The sequence below is a fragment of the Petaurus breviceps genome, unplaced genomic scaffold (genome assembly GCF_028583685.1).
Source record: "Petaurus breviceps papuanus isolate PSGF00001 unplaced genomic scaffold, PetGlider_PUasm1.0 84, whole genome shotgun sequence".
NCBI classification, from domain to species: Eukaryota; Metazoa; Chordata; class Mammalia; order Diprotodontia; family Petauridae; genus Petaurus; species Petaurus breviceps.
The window spans coordinates 12,727,658-12,739,131 of NW_027186645.1; positions in this window are offsets into that span (position 1 = coordinate 12,727,658).

Consider the following 11,474-nt stretch of genomic DNA (forward strand, 5'->3'; position numbering starts at 1 on the left):
TCATCCCCAGCATAATTAGTAATATGAAAGGCTAATACTCACTGATAGCTCCAAATCAATAGTTAGTATTTTTATACTGTTTTGGAAAGCTCTTAAAAAAAAAAAGAATTATTTCACAATATCCCTGTGCAGTGGCTGCTGTTTTTATACCCATTTTCAGATAAGGAAACTAAGACTGAGAAAAGTTAAGTAACTTGTTCAAGGTCGGGCAGCTAGTGATTATCTGAGTTAGAATTTGAACTCAGATCTTTTTGGCTCTAACTGCTTTGTCACCTAACTCCCCATTTAGTCTTTTAGAAATATTGAAATGGATATGGAAGTAGTACTTTTCACCAGTCAATAACTCTCAGGGAGACTAGTGCAAGCAGCCAGTTGATAACATCTTGAATTTCAAGTCGAAAAGACCTGTTTTTAAACCTTGCCTCAGATACTCATTAACTGTGTAAGCCTGGGCAAGTCATTTAAGCTCTGTGTTCCTCCAGCAACTCTCTATGATAATTATTGTAGAGTGGTATTGAATTGTAGAGTACCTTGCATACCAGGCAAAGGAGTCTGAATATTTGTCAGAAGGCAATAGGGAACCACCACAGAGGTTTGAAGAGAAAAAGTGGCAAAGTCACATTCCCTACATGAAAGGAGATTGTAAAGAAGGCAAAAAGAGAAATTAGAATAAGGAAGCTAGAACAATTCACACCAAACCTTTCTCCTTGCCCTTTGCGGTCCTTATACATGTTTTCCCTACCCCCATTTATTAAAATCATTCAGTTTCCATGGCTAGATTGCACCAACAGTCACAAAAGAGATATTGCTTCTTCCTTCTTACCTCTTTCTCTCCCTCCCTTCCTTCTCTTCCTTCCTACCCCCCTTCCTCCCTCTCTTCCTTCTTTTGTCCCTCCCTTTTTCCTTCCCTCCCTTTCTTTCTCTTTCTCTCCTTTCCTTCTTCCTTTCCTCTTTCTTCTTTTCTTCCTTCCTGTGTCCTTTCTTCCTCCTTCCTTTTTTCTTTGTTTCTTCCTTCCTGCAAGGTACAAAACACTGAAGTTTTTAAACAACTGGTTTCTAACCTCCAAATTTTTCTGAAATGTAGAATTTGTGTTCTGTTCTTTTCCCTTTTTATAATAAACTAAATTTTCCCTTTAGGTTCCAAATATATCATTTTTAAAAGATATTTTGTAGCCTGTGAAGACATATCTAATTCTTTTCTTTTTTTCCTTTCTCTTGGGGGTCCAATCAATTTTTAAAGGTTGTCACAAATTCAGTGTAATTAGAGGTTTTCTTCAAAACAGAACTTAGTATAATTCAAAATTTGACCTTCTAGATCATTTGTGTGTGTTCCAGAACCCCAATGTGGGTAAAAAATAATGAATATCCCTCAGATTTCATTATATGTGATTGGCCTAAGCAGCAACATCTTAAATTCTTAGGAGGAACAATGGTATTTTTTCTTCTTTCTCAACTTATTTATCTTTCCTTCGTACCAAATTGTCCCATTTCCCTCTCTTTTGAAATAAGAAAGCTGTATAGTATTTAATTCAAGAATCAGTGACTTATGGCAATCTGAATGCAAAGCTTAATGCAGGCCTACAGGGAGATTTATACTGGCTTTCTGTTCACCCAGTACTAAAGACAACACAGCCGAATCATGGGAATGTAGAGGGAGTCAGCAGGGTCCTTGCACAGCAAGAACCCCATTCAGCAATGATATAAAAAGAAGAGGCAAGAAAACAGTCATTACAATTTTGCAGAGACCAACAATCTTGCAAGAAGTGATGGGAGGAATCAGGTCAGGCTGTGGATGCCGTGTTGCAATGTGACCTCAGTCATCTTTGTTGACCCCACACTCTATGGTTACACTATTTTCATGTCTTGACACCTGTGTTGGTGTTTTCCTCAAGGGTATCTTGTGTCCCCCTGATGGCAGTGAATGTGTCATGACTAGAGGCTGGCACAGTTTATACCACCCTGAAAAGTTGTTGCACCTTTAGGTTCAAGGGGAGCAGCGTCCCTCTTAAAACTACCTGAGTCTACTCTTGCTAATAGGATATGTCCTTAAGAGGTCAGGAGTAAGAACTACATTAGCCAAAAAATATTATGTGATCACTTTTAAAAGCCTTTACCTGCTCTGGGCCTCTTCTTGAGAATTAGTAAAGCAACATCCCACCTTTGTGAAAATCAGTCCCTCTCCCCCATTAGTATGATAAAACAAAAGACAGCAGAATTTTGGCAAAACACTTTTGTAAGATTGCTAGCGCCTGATCAGTAAGCAACGAGCCATATCCCTTAAGATTCCCCTCTATCATAAACTGATTGACATCTAAGAAATTTGATTGCTAGTTCATTGGTTTTCCAAAGAGGAAGGATTTCTTTATTGAAAGTATCAACCAGAGCTATACTTAGGGTAGGGTGATTAGTTTGGTTCCAGGATACAGAAATGCTAAAAACATAATCTTTCAGCTTCATAGAAACAAATAGGCTTAATACCTAATTAGAAATAAGAATTATTTAAAATAGAAATATGCCAGGTGGAGCATACTTTTTTCCCCTTGAAATTGGTAAGCTTGTATCCCTCCACAAAATGAAGAAACAAAGTTTCTTTTTATCCCTTGGCCTAAATTTCTTTTTTTTTAAGTTAATTTCAGGACATTTTCTTGTTTGTTCTGGTTGGGTTTTGGGAAGCTGTCCCCAGGCATGACAAATCTTAGTTTCAGTTCTAGTATAAATTTACTTTTATGAGCAACATCTTCTCTGACTGATAGTCTGGCTTCACACTGGGCTGGAAAATTACACAATGATCAGTTTTGTCTTATTGCTCTTTCTGTCTGCAATGTTAGTGCCATTCTGTAGGTTGTTTTCCATCACTCATCATCAGTTCATATAAATCTTCTGATGCTTTTCTGTAAGACTTCAGATTTGTCATTTCATACAGTGTAATAATATACCATTGCATGCATGTAGTGTACTTTTTTAAACCATTCTACACTGATTGAGCATTTTGCTTTTTTTAAAAGTTTTTTGCTACCATATAATGTGAAGAGTTAGGCATAGATTGTACTCTTCTTTTTCCTCTGACCTCTTTGGAGAATATACCTTGCAGAGGAATGTCTGGGTCAAAGGGTAGGAACATTTTATTCATTAATTTTTTTTTTAAAGCATAAAATTTCTTTTCAGAGTGACTGAACCAATTCACATTCCATCCTTTTATATATAAGAAAACAACTATCAAGAAACTGTAGAACTTCTAGAAACCTTAATATTTATGCTCTCTGTCCTCAACATGTTATTGCCATTTTTTTTGTATGGGAAAATCTCTAAATAATAGATTCATAGTTACATCCTTTGTGGAATAATTAATTCTTGATTCATCTGAAGACCATTAAAAAGTCACTTCTCAGACTTCTGTTCTCTAAGCTAATCTTGGTTTCTTCATTTCCACAGGCTCTATATTCAAATCTGTTAATCATCTTTACTCTCCTGTGAAGCTTTTCAAACTTATCAAAATTCAACCATTATGAAAGTCCAAGAGGACTGCTCAAGAGACTCTCATCAGGAGAGAACCACCGAAAAGAAAAATTATCAGGTGGAATTAGGAACCACTAATAAGGCTTAACATCTAGAATAAAATTAGCCGGGGTGGCTAGGTGGCACAGTGAGTAGAGTGCCGGGCCCGGAGTCAGGAGTACCAAGTTCGGATTTGGCCTCAGACACTTACACACACACACACACACACACACACACACACACACACAACCTAGCCATGTGACCTTGGGCAAGTTACTTAACCCCAATTGCCCTCCAAAAAGCAAAAAACAAAAAACGAGCAGTCCATCATCTCTTGCTCTGAAAGGAAAAAAATGGACTTCCAATAAAAAATATTCTAAGTGATATCTTCCTGAGTTCATTTTTTTGGAGAAAAAAAATTTAAAACTTAAAATTTAAACTTTAGTTTTTATTTCTCTAGATCCTTATTGCTAAGTTTTGCAGAGCAAAGTCATCCTAAAATATTAATAGTTAATAGTTTTTAATTTCTCTAGCTTTTTTCTTGACACAACTTAGCATGCTTTTTCATTGTTACTGCTCTAACTAATCTTTCGCTATATTTATTTTGAGTAGATAAATGTAAGTGCACCTGTTTTTTAATCAGCCTTTCAGTTTTCATGATCATGAAATATTTTTTAAATGTTTCTCTTTCATCCTTTCAATTACTTTTCAAGTTCAGCAAATTATTAAATAAAGAATAGTGGGGGAGTCCTAAAAAGCATATCGAGGTTTTTTTTTTCTCAAACATTTGAGGTTTAAAAATACCTCAAATGTATTTTGCTATGAATTTTTCCTTAGTTTTTAAGTCCATGTACATACTTCAGGAGTGATTTAATCCACATGTTTTTATTAATTCACACTCTATCATGATACTTAGAAGAAATAGTGTAAATGTCCAAGAAGCTTCATTTTTTAAACTTCTTTTAAGAAAGGAATCCCATTTTCTAGTGGTAGGAGCTTGAAAGTAGGAAGATTTTATTCCCAACTCAGAGCCTGTGATATTTTAATGGAACTCTGCATTATATATCAGTTTTATGCTTTCTTGAAATGATTTTCCCCCTCGCATATTAATCTCTCCCTCTGATTGGCTGGTTCCTCCCTGAATCTCACATTTAAGAAGGAGGCCCAGACCAACTGTATATTCATTCCTCTCTAGGCTGCGTTGTCAATTCATCCCTACAGGACTTTTTCTCCCCCAGTTCTGGGGACCTATACCTTCACACCACACACACACACACACACACACACCTTCCCCAATTTTTTATTTCTATTTTATTTCTTGTCTTCCCCCATTAGAATATAAGCTTGAGGGCAACAGCATTCTTTGTTCTGCCTAAATTTGTATTTCCAGCATCTATCACAGCACCTAAAACAGAGTAAGCACTTAATAAATGCTTGTTGACTGACACTTTTGCTCCCCCAATAGAAAACTATATAAAATATTTGTTTGGAGTCCCACCCTTATATTTTTCTCCTGCTGATGGTAAGTACATCAGGAAATCATTAAGAGAAAAAATATGTTGGATGAAATGTATATAAATAAATCTGTATATTTAATCAGATTTCTCACCTAACTAAAAAGGAAAAGTTCTAGAAAACATGACCAAATTCAAATATATACATATTGCTATATACCTATCTAATTAACACACATATGGTTTCCCAAGTGGAGATTACTGGGGGCACTAACATAGCCTTTAGACTACTCTGCCAAGATTTGTTATCACTGTTCATAGAATAAAAGCCATTCCCTAGGGAGACCACAGGATCTCATTGACTGGGGAGGGGAATGTGTGGTGTCTACCTCCAAGCACTGCTTTAGTCTTATTCTCTTCTCCCCAAATCAAGGTTTGTTGTATAGTTTCTGGCTTCAAATTATGCCTCTGACATATATTGGCTATGTGACCCTGGTCAAGACACTAACTTCTCAGTCTAGTAAGCTCTGACTATAAGATTCAGAGAAAGTGGTGATCTGCATTGGCAAAGGGTGTTTCTTTGGGAGTCCCCTAAACTAATACAAACATAGGTCTAATTCATATCACTAATTCCCTATAGGCAAAATCAACCCTTGGTGACCTCCATCTAGAATGACTCACAAACTGCCAAGATTCCCACCTAATATCCCCCACAACAAATTGTCAGAGATCTATTTCTGGAGCAAATCCAGTAGCAGACCTTACCTTCCATTCCACACAACTATACAATGTTTGCATCCTCAGGTTCTCCTATGAGTATACTACATAGAATCGTAAATCCAGAACTGCAAGGGACCTCATAGGTCATCTGGTCCAACTCTGTTGTAAGAGGGAGGCAAAGAAGACCCGAATCTGTGCTTCAGGAAGATGAAATTGGCAAGGGTGTGAAAGCAGAATGGAGGAAGAATATAGGGTGGGTGGGAAGGCCTATTATAATAGCCAAGACTGGTGGTAATAAGGAACTGTACCAAGGTAAGGTCAAGAGGAGGAGGGCACAGACAGTTTGACTTTTCCTTTCTGTCTCTAACACAACACAGTGTCATAGCTAGCACTTATTAAATGCTCATTCATTGATTGATTTATTGAGTCATACTGGGATATTTTCACATCTCCCATCCATTCCTTTTTTAATTCCCCCTGCCATCATGTGTATATCTAGAAGGCTTTTCCTTCTGTCCTTCAAGAAGAAAGAAACTTTATGAGGTCATTCACAAGTGATAAGATGAGCATCAAGACATTTTAACCTAGCGGTCACACTAAACTTTATTTATTCTGATTTGTTTTGCATTTTATTGTGTATATTTTCAGCCTTAATTAGTTTCCATTTGTGTCCTTATTAACCTTCTCTAACCCTCTGTGTGGGAAGATCAGGGAATAAACATTTTGATGATGACTTGATATTCCAAATTAAATGAAGGATGTCCCCTCCCCATTTGCTCTGGCTCTCTCTACCCCTGAAAGGGACAGTGTAACCGAGATGTGATTCCTGAAGGGCAAAGGAGTCTTCTCATTATCCAGCAGAATGTATTTTAGTACAAATGACTATAACTCAAACTTTTGGCAGAAAAGTCATGCTGATACCAAGAAAAAAAAACTGTAGGTTAGTCACTGAAGATTGTTTTAGCCTAGAGGACCACAGATCTGGAGCTGGTCAGTGCCTCAGAGACCATCAAGTCAGGCCCCCTAATTTTGCAAATGAGGAAACTGAGGCTTAGGAAGAGGAAGTTTCTTGAAGGTTAAACATTAGAGGATTTGAAACTGACTACCGGTAATTCTGGAAAGAGAGCTTATTCCTCTAACTCTACTTGTTCACAAAAATTCCATTGGGAAAATGGGAAAAAAATTGTTGCAAGGGAAAACAAATAGCTCCAGATGCAGATGAATAACAGCACTAGGGAAGTAAGACTTGGAGAAAGGAAAGGGGCTTCTTTGTCCCCTACCCACTGCATATCTATGAAAACCAGAATAAATATACCCTTAGCCCCACTCCCATCCATTCAGTGAGGATGGACATGGGAGAGGCACAGATTTTAAGTCTATCTTGCTCCCACTTAGAAACTAAGTAAAGGAATTTATAATTTTTTTGTGAGATCAGTGCCATCAAGTCAAGTTAGTATTTATTAAGTGTTGAATATATGCCAGACACTGTGCTAAGCAGGGGAAATACACATACAAGTAAAAAAAAGAGAGAGTCCCTGCGTTGGATGAGTTTACAGTCTAATGGAGGAAGGCAATGCATAAAAGGAAGATGAACACTATGTGTGTGGGAAAGAAGGTACTCCTGAGGGAGCATGATGGAGAAGAAAGTCTGGAGAGAAATGAAGGAGTCAACATGACTGACCAGGGGCAGGGGTCATTCCTTAAAATAGAAGTTCCTGGAATGAGCTAACCAATGAGAAAAAGAGCCACAGGGACAATGGGATTTTCCAGGGAGGGAAGGCTGCTACATCTCTGAGTCTGAGAAATCATAGCACCATTATGGCATTGTGTTGGCAATCTATCTTCATTTTATAACAAATCTCTTGCATACATAGACATTTAGGCCCCCAATAAAGCAGATCAAAGAAATAACCTCCATTAAATCTCTCATACTTGGGAATTGAGAGTCAATGGTCTCTACCTGGAGCAGACTAATCTTTTAGGCATTTCTAATTCTAACTCTTCTGCTCAAAATAGTCTCTTTGCAAATATCTTACTTCTCAGTTTCCACAGCTGCAAAATGGGCATGGTACTTTGGACATGATATCGAAAGTATTATGGTAATTTAATTATTTGAAAGTAGCCTACTTTGAGAGGGTGAGATAATTCCCATACCAGTTGGAATAAATAATGCACAAGGACCTCCTCAGATGCATAGGTAATGGGGAGAGCTCTCTATATGTGCTGAAACAATCAGTCATCAAGCAATGTGTTTGGAGCAGTGGGTAGTTTGTGCTGATTGTCATCAAGTGGGCAGCTCAGCTCATTTTTTGAGTGCCTTTTATTTCTATAGGGGAATATTGGACTCACACTTGTGAATAATCTTTTTGCATGCTAATGAAAATATAATTCTTTACACTATTGAATTTTCCAAAATTCAAATGGAACTTCTGCACAATTCTTAAATTATTGAAAATCTATGGACTTGATTTATATATCTAAATAGATGTATAGATAGATAGAGATCTAAATAGATTAATAGATAGCTGATAGTTAAATAGATAAATGATAAATAAACACATAATAGTTAGATAGATGGAAAGAAAAAAATGAAATAAGGAAGGAAAGAGAGAGGGAGGGAGGGGGAGGAAGAGTAAAAAGAAGGAAAGAAGGGAAGAAGGAAGGAGGGAGGGAAGAAGAGAGAAAGGACAGAAGGAGGGAGAGAGGGAAGAAGGAGGGATGGAAAAAGGAACAGAGGATGAATGGTGAGAGGGAGGAAGTGAATGGGGAGGAAGGGCAAAAGACAGAAAGAGTAAAAGGAAGGAAGGAAGGAAGGAAGGAAGGAAGGAAGGAAGGAAGGAAGGAAGGAAGGAAGGAAGGAAGGAAGGAAGGAAGGAAGGAAAGAAGGAAGGAAGGAAGGAAGGAAGGAAAACTGAGGGATTTATTAAATGGTCACCAGGTAGTGTAATAAGCACTGGGGATACAAAAAAAAAACAAACAAGAAAATAAGGTGGCCCCTACTGTCAAAGTGATTATAATGGGAAGATGAGTAAGAGGAAGAGGGGCTAGAAAGCAGAATTGGGAAGAAGAGGAGGGTACCCAAATGAGATCAAAGGAAAGATGCAACAGACTGGATTTTCTAAATTTTCAAATATAACATGAGGCCTCTATAAGGGACTAATTCCCATTAAATATCAACTTCCCTGTGATTCCCACAAATGACCTCCCATTGACTTGGTATGTATTTGGAGGTATGTATACTTATGGAGGAATGTATAGTCTCCCCCACAGAATATTTTTTCTTTGAGGGCAAGGATTGTTTCATTTTCTCTTTGTCTCTGTGCCTGGTGACTGGTAGCACTTAATCGATGCTTGTTAGGTGACTGCTTTTTAGGAAATTTATATGACCATCATTCTTTGCATTCTTTCATTGCCAAATTTCTCCCCCAACTCACTTGTTGTTCACTTTTCACTTCTTGCGATCACTAATCACTTCCAATAATCTACTGAAACTGCTCTCTCAGGGTTATTAACGAATCTTTCAGTACCAGATATGATGGTCTTTTCTTATTAGAGGCTTAGGTGGTTCAGTGGATAGAGCTCTAGACTTAGAGACAGAAAGACCTGGAATCAAATCCTACTTTACACACTTACTAGTTGCATGACCCTGGGCAAGTCACTTAACCACCATCTGCCTTAGCTTCCTCATCTGTAAAATGGGGAGAATAGTAGCACCTTCCAGAGTTTTCGTGAGGATGAAATGCAAAACACTCATTATTATTATTGATTGAGCTCTCTAGCATGTTGCAGTTAACCTAGATCACTCTTTTTTCTTCTTTGCCTTCTGCACTTTATTTTCTTATTATTATTTATCCTTTTTATTTTTCTTTTTATCCTTATTATCCCCCCCTACCCTTCAGCATCCTCAGCTGGCTCATTATCCATTTCTCTAGGTCAGGATGGCACTGAGTAGGGTCTGACCTAGGGTCCCTTCTATTTTTGCCTAAATTCTTTCCTTTGGGGATTGTTTCTCTTCTTTGTGTCCAACCCCAACTTCTCCCAAGAACTACAGTCCCAAACTGTGCATCGCCTATGGAACATCTCCCCCTTATTGCCATGTTAGTAACTCACATTCAAAGTGTCTTAATAAAACACACCATCCCTTCAATCTTAACCTCCAGATGTCCCAGTTTCTATTGTGGGTGCCACTATTCTTCCAATCAACCAGATCCATAATCTCAGAATCATCCTAGACACCACCCTCTTCATCACCCACCTTCCCCTTATCTAATTTGTTGCCAAATCTTATTGATTTTCCTATAACTTTCTTGAATCTCTCCTTCTTTCTTTTCAACAGCTTTGGTAAGGCCTTCCCCCTCCCCATTTGTCTTCCTTACTGCTGCCAAAATAATCTTCCTTTGTCACAGGACTGACCATATTGTTGTTATTTAGTTGTTTTTTTCTCTCATGTCTGACTCTTTGTGCCTTTCCTTGTCTAGTTCATTTTACAGGTGGGAAAACTGAGGCAAACTGGGTTAAGTGATTTGTCCAGGGTCACACTGCTAGTAAGTATCTGAGGCCAGATTTGAACTAATGAAAATGAGTTCCTGAATCTTGACCCAGCACTCTATCCCCTGCACCATATAACTGCCCATATTATACCCTACTCAAAAGCCTTTAGTGGCTTCCTATTGCCCCCTAGATCAAAATACACTCTCCTCAGCCTGACATATAAGGGTCTTTCTCATTATGGCTCCAGCCTACATTTCTAGCCTTATTTCATTTCACTCTCCTACTCAGCAGTTAAAATGTTCCACTAGGTGTTTGCAAAATTCAGTGTTTCATCTTGTCAGAGGCAGATTGGTGGTGTAGTGAATATAGTGCTGGGCTTGGAGTCAGAAAGACCTGAGTTCAAATTTAGCTTCAGACACTTATTTGCTGTGTGAATCTGGGTAAGTCACGTCACTGTCCCTCAGTTTCCTCATCTGAAAAATGCATATGATAACAGCACCTATGTCTCTGAGTTGCTGTAAGGATCAAATGAGATTATGTTTGTAAAGCACTTTGCACAATGCCTAGAACATCATAGGTACTACATAAATGCTTATTCCCTTCCCTCTTTCCTAGTCTCTGCACCTTTACAAAAGCCACCCCATAGCTTTCCTATATCCCAAACCATTTCCACATTTGTTATCTGCACATTAAATGGCAGAAGTTGGTTGGAACTCTAGGGTGGCATGCCTTTAATATGGCACCAGACCCTAGGGCCCAGGATTGCAGGGAAACAATAATTCAGTGTGCTACCCTGGATGGGCATTTTTTAACCACATTTTGGCTTAACTGGCATTCTCTTTGCAGAATATTAAAGAAAACAAATATTCTGAAAATGAAATGATGTTCAAAAGTCAGCTAAAGTACAGGACTCATAGCTATAAGAGAATCGTTCAGTTGAGGATTAAGCCATATTTCTTAGAGGTGAGGTGCTCATTCTCCCATTACATAACATGGCTGAATTCACTAGTGATCTATAATATTCGAAATACACCCAGTGTTTTCAAGTGGAAGATAAAAGAATGGCAAAGATAGAGAAAATCTTTGTTTTCCAGAAAGACCAAGATAAAGCCTTTAAGCAACTAATGATGCTATAGATTTTGGTCATACAGGAAGGGAGGCTAGGGAGTGGAGAGAAAGACAGACTTTAATCACCATTTGAGGGTCTTTTGTTTCTTTCTTCCTCCTTTCCCATGTACCTGTTTTCAAGGATACTCATCCTCCATCTTCTCTCTCTCTCTCTCTCTCTCTCTCTCTCTCTCTCTCTCTCTCTCT